An 8704-nucleotide genomic window follows, 5' to 3' on the forward strand; every position below is an offset into this window, starting at 1 on the left:
CTGGAGGTACAAGTGCCTCTGGAGACTGCATTCATTGAAAAACTGCTGTTTTACCTAAACTTCAATTGCAACCAACATTAACTAGAGGAGCAGCTACACAACCTCCTGTGAGTATTGTCCTATCCTCTGTGAAGCACATCTTAAATTACTGTTCGTCATTGAGGCTATAAAAATGTTTAATATCTGGTATCTCTTGGCCTTCCTTACCCTCTCAGCACTTTATAAGGCATTTAACATGTTGTTTACCGGGGTATTTAAATGCCTTTCAACCCTCTGTTCCGGTGGATTTTTAAACCTCAATCTTCGAACATGCATAGTCATAGTAAAAATCTCATAACTTTTTTAAAAATTAATATTTTTAATTGCGACTTTGAATGTAGTACATACAAATAATTTCACCATTTCTTCATGTGATATTCCATAAAATATTTTCCTATGTGGAGTGGAACACCGCAAGTTGAGCAAACACTCCTTATAGTCTGTTTCCTAATTTTTCTTGAAGCGCACACTTTGCATCTTCTGGAGTGATATTTTTTCTTCCCCTTTCCAATGATAGGGATAAGATGATGTCTACCAAGGTTTCTCGAGAAGCATTGTGGGTGATCTCTTGGAGGGATACGCTCCGTTGGCTTATCTTTGCCATCCTCGTCCGAGGATGACTCAACTGACTCTTTACTTGCCGCCCACTCTTTGGCGATCTGGAGCAAAAATCCTTTGAAACGAATGCTTCTTGAAACATTTAGAGTTTTATAAACCCTGAAAGCATTGAAAAGAGCACAATTTATGAGCCACAGTACTACTTTCTTCGACCATTTCATTGTTTTTCTCATTATGGAGCAATAGGATAGGTACATATCCACTCTGTCTACTCTTTTCATACACTCATTGTATTTCAAAATACACGTGGGTTTTTTCATTGCCACTCCCTATCCCTATCCTTAATCTTTTAGTTATCCATGCTAGCGTTGTGAATAGTGCTAATCATTCTCACTTCCCTTTTGTCTTTCCGAAGCACAAGTAACACTTCAACTTTACGAGAGAACATGCTCTGTCCCTTTTTCAAAGTTTTTGCCTCGCTCTTCAACATGACAGGGAGTCCCCGATTGGGCCCTTTGGTTCCACAAACTCTTACGTTATTCTCCAAGAGTAGTTCTGCTATTTTTACGCTATTATAATTATTGTCTTGATATATATGATGCCAAAGATTGATATAATGCCGTAAAAGAGAAAGGATAGTTTGTTCTAATTTTTTTCCTTCGGCTGTATATATGTATCTCCAAATAGGGTAATTTCCTTCATCAAAGAAAACAAAATGAATTGATTGCTATTCGTTACCCACCATTAGGGTTTTCATAATATAAGTATTATTTGGTTTTAGAAATCACAGTTTAAATGAATGGCAATGATCAATTTTAACCTCATTTCAAAAAGGCCAGATTGGCGCCCATGCGATTCCGCTCCACGTGACGTAACAGGGGACCTAGTTTCTACACGAGAGGATAGGAGTTTTACATCGTCTGAGATTACCAATGCATGCATGAGGCACAGAGCTCAGGGAAACATGTCTTAATAATCACCCATTAAAATTATCTAAGTTCGGAAAGTTTCCTTTGCGGGAAGTTTCCTTCGTTTGATAGGGTAATAATAATCCTTATTTAAGCCCAGTGCTACCTGGTAGCAGGGTACTCTGCTACCTGCTAGCAGCCTGCGTCATATCAGCGCTCAAGCCTCGCCCCAAGGTCACCTCACTTTGCGGCAGCGGGAACCAGAATGACGTCACATGGACTTTTCCCATCATTCCTACTTAGCCGTCGCGTTTTCGCGGCTTGAAAATTTTCACTTTTCATTTAATCGCGAAAAATATGTATCGTCATTCGAAAATCTAAGAGCGTGAAATGCGTACTCCAGTAGTAATAATCTTTTGATTTAGGCAATAAAAAATAATAGGAAACCACCCTATTACTAATGTAACCAGAATCACTTTCACAAACCATTCGAACTAATAACCCATATTTTACAATTTTAGCTGGATTATAAGTTTTGATTTTTAATCTCCCTCACCATGGAATCATGGCTTCATTTAGTGACAATTCCTGCTTTGGTTTATATACAGTCTGAAATTTTTCAACTAAGTATTCTAGAGCGGGTCTTATTTTATAGAGTCTATCCGTAATATGTAAAAATTCTTTGTTATCACTGAAGTGCCAAACTTCCCAAATCTGAACTCATATCTGAACATATCAAATCTATTTTTTGTCAATAGTTCTGTAAATATGTTGGTTGCAATGAAAGGATCTGTGCTCCAATACTCCTTTAGTGCATCTTTTGACCCATCAGAATCAAAATAGCAAAGAATTTTTTCATCTCAACGACTGTTACATTTGACCACCTCCCTGTTTTTGGCGATTCTTTATACAGCAGATTCCAGTTAATAGCAACTTATCGGGACTTGTGCACTTTGCCCCAATTAAGCAGCTGCCCCAATTGGGCGAACTATCCTGTATATAGGTATAAACAAAGGTTGAAATGATAGAAAGAAGAATAAAGAATGTTTATAATGCAACATAAGTTTGTTAAACTATCAATTTGATTAATAAATCAGCGAGTTTAGGTAACATATTATAATTTTTAAGATTAATAACAATTTAGTTAAAAATGTTTTTCACAGCCTCAGGTGATGCTGAATGAATGTCTTTTACTAAGTCCTGTTCAAGAAAAGTCCTATCCTCTTGCGGATAGTATAACAGCAAGAGCTATCAAAATAGGGCAAGAATAGGAACATTTGTGAAAAATGAGAGTAAATCAAAGGAGGAAAATGTTAAAAAAATAGTATTCTGAAAACAAAAAATTTTAATTTCGTCACGATCGTATTCGAATATAGAGTCTATGTCGTCGCGTCATGGCCCAATAAAGTGGCATGCTGTACCAATTAAGCGGAGAATACTCTGGGATATTCCTCTATTGGGTTCTGTTCTTCAAGATCTGCCCCAATTAAGGGGCTGCCCCAAGTAACCAGTGGACCCATTAAACGGAATCTACTGTATTTATGTTTGTTTTGACAGAAACACAAATTGGATTGATGGCACATCATTTCAAAATAGTCATTACCAACAAATAGTGAGACTACGTTGAGGACACTGGTGGAATTTTCAGGTAATCCTTTCACTCTAAGTTGGCACAAAAATTGCTCTAAGTCTCTCTCTAAATCTATTTTTTCCCATGTGGTAGAACTTCCTTGCCTTCGTGTGCACTCATATATGAGTCGCTTTCACTGATCATTAGAGGAATAGATTTTCTAGTTTTCATGGTCACCACAATATCAGAATCATGTTCACTATCATCGCTCTCTTCATTGTACTCTAATGGTACATCTGATAGATCATCTGCGAACAGGTCGTACATAATTTCTTCTTCATGCAAAGCACTGCCTTTCCTAATTGATGACACCTTTATATGGAATATTCCTGTGAAAGCTTCTTACAGTGCAAGTAGAGATACGAAGAAACCTTCGTGGCAGAAAAACCAAATACCAAATTCACTTTTCACTGAGACTCAAGGAAACAGGTACTGCTCCAGGCACAACCGGACAGCAAAATAATCCATGTCCAACAAATAAGTAAGAGAGCTTCATTTTGAGTCCCCCAGTTCCTTTTGTCATAGTTTTTATGTTGACGGAGCAGATAGGTCCACTCACTGAGAGTGCATCTCGGAGGAGCACCGATAGAGATAAGGGCCAAGCTTGCCAGCTGAACCAGGGCCATATGGCTAAACTCCCTGAAAATTATGGGGCAAGAGTGTCGTGTACCCCAAGAACTGTATTATATAAAATATCAATGACAAAGAAGAGGGAAGATGCATAAGAGTGCAGCTGTTGAGATTGACGTTACTTGACATTACGGACAAACGGCCTCAAGTTAAATGTCTAAATTGTGTAATACAGTGCAACCTCGATATAACGACACCCCACGGTGCACTAATAAACACTCGCTATAGCGAATTGTCGCTTTACCGGAGGTGAAGCAAATAATAGCCAATAAACCTGTTGCGAACAGATATACAGGAACAGGAGTGGTGCGGCGACAGATAAACATCTATCCAATAAACGTAAGCATAAATCCAGACGAAAGGCGATGTTTTTTTGCATCACTAAATTTCCTTACTCAAATAACGACTAACTATTCAAACAATTTATAAGCGCCGCACTGAATAAAAATCATGCAAAGCATTGTTTCATCAATATTTATATTTATCGAACGACAGTTTACCACATAAATTTGAGACTGAGCACTCCATTAACTTCATTTCTAACAGATCGCTAGCAATTACAGAGGTTAAGGAGTCTTGATGAAAGTCTTCCGGCGGTGAAACCCTCGCTATGGCGAGAGCCAACACCAAAGGGTCTCGTAAAAAAGAATTCTTTAACACGCTTATTATAGGGTCAATTGACGGTGCATCGGCTATCTCTCGTAATAGCGAAAGTGTCGCTATAGCCCGTACTCGCTTTAACGAGGTTCCACTGTAATACACTACCTTTTCAAAAATTATGATACATCTACTTATAATAAGTAACAAAAAGTAACTGAAAAATTAGTACAGAATATGTATATCATGTTACATAATAGGGTGGTTTCCTATTATTTTTTTATTGCCTAAATCGAAAGATTATTACTCCTGGAGTACGTATTTCACGCTTTTAGATTTTTAAATGACGATATGTATTTTTCGCGATTAAATGAAAAGTGAACAATTTCAACTATGTATGGTGAAGGTAGAAAAAGTGTCACGGCTTTCTTCCACATAGGCCCAGGTTCGAGAGATATTCGCTTGTAAAGATTTTGCGCAGCATCACATCCATTGAGTAATCTCCATCTGTCAAATATGGCCATGGCGGTGTGGTCTAGGGCGCTAGTCCTTATACCTATAGAAAGTGTCTAGGGATCGAGTCCCAGCGTCGGAATTAGATTTTCTCTCCTCTAGTTTTTGAAATCACTGTTGCATTTTATCCCCATTCGATATATTCACTTACTTCATGATTTTTTTTTAATTTAATATCAATTTTTAGATTTTAAACAAAACTCCGAATTGCGCCTTACCACGCGAATAAGAGGGCAAATATCTCTCGAACTCGGGTCTATGTGGAAAAAAGCCGTGGCACTTTTTCTACCTTACCTATAGAGTTTCAGAAAATAACATCCGCATGTAGATCCCGAACATCACTTTGGCGATGTCTCCTTGTAAGTATATCACTTTTTCATTTAGAGTTGAATAAAACTCTTCCTTATTCTCTGGGCACAACACCCCTTTGACAATGTGAGAGTTAGTGTGCATTTAGGAACTAACACAAAAGTGTTATTAGGAGTATGTAGATGCACGTACAAAAGTAATTTCAGATTTTCATGCTTCGATTCCACCCGCATTGAACCACTTAATTGCCCAGCCACTGTCAATTAAAAAGAAAACGAGAGTTTGAGGAGATCTATCAGGCAAACGAAGCAATCAATTGGAACAAAAAGTATAAGAGATACCGTTCACTTAATTGTTTCTTTAAAAAAAACACCCATTTTTTCACGTGTAAATTCACGTTTCCCATCTTTGAGCACTTCATATTCCTGTAGTTTTCGTTCCCATAACTTGCAGATATGGTGTTGAGAAGCTAGGAACTTTCTTTATTTTTCAGAAATAAAAGAAGAGATCTAGGAACTCTAAACCGTTTCAAAAATTCTTAACCGTTTACGGGAAAAAATTGTTCGTGCCAGAAAATTTTAAGAAATAGTTGTAAACAACGCAAACGTCCTTGCCAAACATCTTTCTGGCTGCCACTGCGCTCAGGAATCTCTGTATTTACAAATGGAATGGAGCTTTGACAACCGAAGAGAAGGATATCGAGTAAAACTCTCTTCAGAGTGATTTATCGCGATCTAATTCAATTCTACGCATGGTGGCGACGTAGTTCGCCTTTCTTGCGATGAGCGTTGACTTGCCATGTTCTCTTCCGTCCTATAGTCCAGCGAACGAATTATTCGAATGGATTACTGACCATGAAACTGTCCGCATAAAACGCTGCGCACATTTTCAATTCCGGATATCCTAGAATAAAAGTGACAAAATATCTTTGATTTCATTTCATGGACAGTCAGCGCAGTTTTTATTTACAAGCGTAGCGTATTCTTGTAAGTGTAGCCTTAAAGAGAGTGACTATCATGAAGATAGTACATTACCATATCATTCAATTACATGCCAACATATTTTTACATGTTGACAATAATACATATCACATAATTTTGTGGCTTACCAATAAAAATTAACTTTGCTTACAGATTGACATTATCGAAAAAATTACGCTATCCGACGTCAAGGACCAGATGGAAGTTATGTTATGTTCGCAGGAAGAATTAAAGTTTAATTGTATTGTGCTTCCCATTTCTGTGAGTTTAGTGAGTCTCAACTTGTAACTAAGTGCCTGTCTTCACGTGCAATGTGGACCATGTATTTATGGATGTAGCTATGACTATTGGGTCTCGCAGAATTGCTAATACCGCTCCAACCGCCATAAAAGGGGGAGAGCTAGGAAACATTGACCGGCCGGGGACCGCCATTCGGCATTCGTTCACCTGCATAGGAAAATCTCCAACAAAAATTTGCTGCTTTCATCTCCAGGGACAAGAAACATTCAGACGCATATTTTCGTCTTTAGTAGGGAAAAGGTTAAAAGGGGTGACGCATTCAGTTGGAGTTCGTAATGCCATTAAGTTGTCAGCGAAAGGATTCAAGCCGTCGCCTGTTTGCCGAAAATAGCTGGATCAATAAGTGATGCATTCAATTATCGGAAAATAAGGGTTTCTTCATTCTTGAAACTTCATCACAAGCAACAATGAAAGAAAATTGGAGATTGAGCCCATTGTTCACCCCTTTATAATATGTACCCAGGTTTTATGACATATATAATACATCGATTTTTTTCAATATTATGACTTTTAAATTTTAATTAACATTGAATTTAATATCATTTGCACCCATTTCTTGATTAGATGATTGGTTTGATGCAGGTCTCCACTCAGTTTTCCTATCGGCTAACATTTTTACTTATATATACACATCCTTCTAATATTTTGTGTAAAAATGAGCTCATAAGTTCCAATCATGAGCAGAAATTCTACTATGCCCTGAATATGGAGTGACATGAATATTTCTATATACATACGTACCTCAAGTAATGTAATACACATTCATCATTTTTGGGTGCTGAATTTCCACTGATCAAACAAATAACAAGTCAAATTCTAACGCAAATAAGACTAATGCTTGTACAGCAGACTCCCAATTATCCGGCTGCTGTTTATCTGGGTTGCGGATTATCCATGCATGATTTTCTCTCTCGCTCAATTTTTTTCCACGATCTTTATTTTAAAAATCAGGACACAAAATCATCGGAATTATGGCATTAACCCTTTTAGTGCGGCACGCCAATATATCGGCTTTTACGCCATTGTTGTTAAATTTGAGGACATTGAAATAATAAACCTTATATATCAGTAAATGTATAAAAATGTTGTAATTATTGTCCAATTCTTTCTGACCTTAGGCTATTTTAATAAGTGATTATTAAGACATGTTTCCCTGAGCTCTGTGCCTCATGCATGAATTGGTAATCTCAGACGATGTAAAACTCCTGACTACTCGTATAGCATCTAGGTCCCTGTGACGTCACGTGGAGTGGTGCCAGATGATGATACGCTGTATCGAAACCGGTCGCAATATATTTTATTTTGTGAAACAGCTAAGTGTTTTCTTAACCTTTGTGCATCAATTTAATCTCATTAATTTAAAAAAACAGCTTAAAGATATCTTAAAAAATTAACTATACAATGTTTATTTTTCCTAGTTGCTACATTTTATTAATAATACCCTCCGTATTTTTCGACTGTATCCCGGGAAGAAGGATAGCACTAGAAGGGTTAATGCTAGGACAAACGGGGATTATTATTTCTGTTAGAATCCCCTTCATAAAAAGGAAGTGATCACACGCTATCTGTATTCACGGGAGCATCGTGCTCCTGTTTTCCAAGCCTCGCAGTGCACAACCTCGCTTCTTCAAAGTGAAAATTTTCAAGCAAGCAAAATGCAACGGCTAAGTATGAATGCTGGGAAAAGCCCGTGTGACGTCATTCTGGTTCCAGCTGCTGCCGTGTGAGCCCACCTTGGTGCGAGGCTACGAATGCCGCTACGATGCAGGCAGCTAGCAGGTAGCAATTGGCTTAAATAAGGATTATTAATAACCTGTCAAACGAAGGAAACTTTCTGACCTTAGGCTATTTTAATAAGTAATTATTAAGACATGTTTCCCTGAGCTCTGTGCCTCATGCATGAATTGGTAATCTCAGACGATGTAAAACTCCTGACTACTCGTATAGCATCTAGGTCCCTGTGACGTCACGTGGAGTGGCATCGCATGGGTGCCAATTTGGCCTTTTTCAAACGAGGTTAAAATTGACCATTGGCATTCATGTAAACTGGGATTTCTAAAACCAAATAATTTGTATATTATGAATACACTAATGGTGGGTAATGAAATGCAATCGATACGTTTCGCTTTCTTTGATGAGAGAAACTACCCTATTGCTTATTTAAGTGTCGCATGTTTAATTTTCATGCTAGGCAGTATGAGGGAGAGATAGAAGAAAATTTTTTCTGTGAATGAGCTCAG

This window comes from Ischnura elegans, chromosome 2 (assembly GCF_921293095.1).
Source record: "Ischnura elegans chromosome 2, ioIscEleg1.1, whole genome shotgun sequence".
NCBI lineage: Eukaryota > Metazoa > Arthropoda > Insecta > Odonata > Coenagrionidae > Ischnura > Ischnura elegans.